At 39.4% G+C, this 2,050-nt stretch overlaps 1 pseudogene; it reads right to left on the bottom strand.

The window, feature by feature from the left end:
• Positions 1–372: 372 nt before the first annotated feature.
• Positions 373–1,450, bottom strand: LOC137254251 (1-aminocyclopropane-1-carboxylate oxidase-like; annotated as a pseudogene).
• Positions 1,451–2,050: the final 600 nt, after the last annotated feature.

A 2,050-nucleotide genomic window follows, 5' to 3' on the forward strand; every position in this document is an offset into this window, starting at 1 on the left:
TAAGTCCATAGGATAAGGCGATTCGAAACATCTAAACTCAGGTGTGAGCATGTCGTAACAAACTAAAAATATCCCATGCGGATCTTGGGTTTCGCTTAACCACGGATTCTCACAAAGCCAAAATGAAGTCGACAACCACGTGCTCCATTTCCAAAATAGTCGTTGATTTCAGTGGGCATTCCACCAGAAAGTATTGTAACAGGTTTCGCCACTTTGAGACGTTTTAATAAATCGACTTTGTAAATAAGTACATTTTTCACTACGCGCTCTTTAAAAGTTTTTGCATTAGGGCTAACAATAGATCGGTCTAGTTGGCCGAGTACATATGGAACCATCCTTATACGACGAAACAAAATATTTGCCTTCATAATGCTAAACTACCCATTTAACATGTTCATCAGCTCGCCAGCGTGGTTCTACACGTTTACCTTTAAGGTCACACGGGACCAGAAGTCTACATTTAGCAGCAATAAGTAGCCCTTGTTGTTTGTGTATGTTTGTGAATAATAAGTGCGAAGTTTGGTGGCCATAAGTCTCACGAAATCTCTGTATTAACTGGTATGCATTGTAAACCTTCTCCTTTTCGATTTTTTTTTTCGTATCTAAGCCGGCTTCGTTGCAGGGTAGGTAAGGCAGGTAGAGAAATCAGCATCAAATTATCCGGGTGGCAGAAGAAGGCAACAGAGTGACGACCACGAGTGCTGAGGCTGTTCTGGTATCACAACGCGGTGTTCCAAAGCTTGATAACATTGGTTTGTCCATATTGAGATAATTTCACCACAATTCATCAATATGGCGCCAGGAAACTGACCAACCCGTTGCCATTCTTCACCACCAGGTAATTTAACTTCCAATCCTCCTGAATCCTGCGCCAACAATGTAAATGTGCCATAATCTGTATGAGCACCACAACGTATTATTTCACCAATGGGTAAGTGTCGTTCTGCGATGAGATCACTCTCAGTTTTTCATCCAACTCATTAGCTTCATCACGAGTATTGGTTTCGGGGCGGAAGTTTGGTTTATCTGATAAACAGCGTTGATAACTATAACTACAATTGCCTTTTATGAAATCAGTATCCTCTATGATAGGTGGATCGTAGAGTAGACGTAGTGTAGACTCGTTATCATGTTCGCCAGACAACATATGTGAGTGTTTCTCAAGGAAAAATTATTGTGGTATATCAAGCGACACGGCAAGTGTTTGAAGTACACAACGTGCAAGTGCTTTGAAATCTTGTGCCAAAGATGAAATGTGTTCCGCAAATCCGGGTAATGGTTCTGCGGGTAGATTTTCAGCACTTAATGTGCAAATATTAAATGCATGACGGAGTTCTGGTATTTTACCATTGAAACGTTCCACACCTGGACGTATGTATCCATGGTTGTCTTCACCGCTGCGTCGATACTGCTCCTTCACGTCGCTGGGTAAATCAACAAAATAGTCCAGAGAGCAACATCAATTATCGGTTGGCTAGCAGTGTATCCACTTTACCATCATTTGTTTTTGTTTTCAACATTTTGTATGCTTTCTGGTTTTTGTACTTTAAGCTTTCAATTGTTTTTCGGGATGCTGTTGTCGTTGTTGGTTGTGAGAGATACTTTAATTGTTATACTTTTTGTTTGCCATCCACAATTGGCACTGACACTGGAACTTGCTGTTGCTTTCTTAAATATTGCTTTGGCTTATAAATAATTTACAAAAACCAATATACATTATGCTGATAATGCCAATAATGAACGTTGACGAGGGCCGCTGGTCACAATCGAGTCAAAACACCTGAATGGCAAAGAAGTTCTATGATTATTGAAATTTGGTTGTTGACCGTTGCCTTGGAATTGTTGTAATACTTCTGTTTATCGCTGTCAATTTAAGTGCTTGAGTAATTATATAAGCTCGCTAATTTCTGCACCGGCCTACATATGTATATGTATGTACATAAATATGTTGCAGACAACACTATGTACATATATACGTATTCAAATATCACGACGTTCGAATTTTCGAAAGTGCATTTTGTTATTAATTTATTTGAATGTAACCCAAATA

This window comes from Eurosta solidaginis, chromosome 5, assembly GCF_040869045.1.
Source record: "Eurosta solidaginis isolate ZX-2024a chromosome 5, ASM4086904v1, whole genome shotgun sequence".
NCBI classification, from domain to species: domain Eukaryota; kingdom Metazoa; phylum Arthropoda; class Insecta; order Diptera; family Tephritidae; genus Eurosta; species Eurosta solidaginis.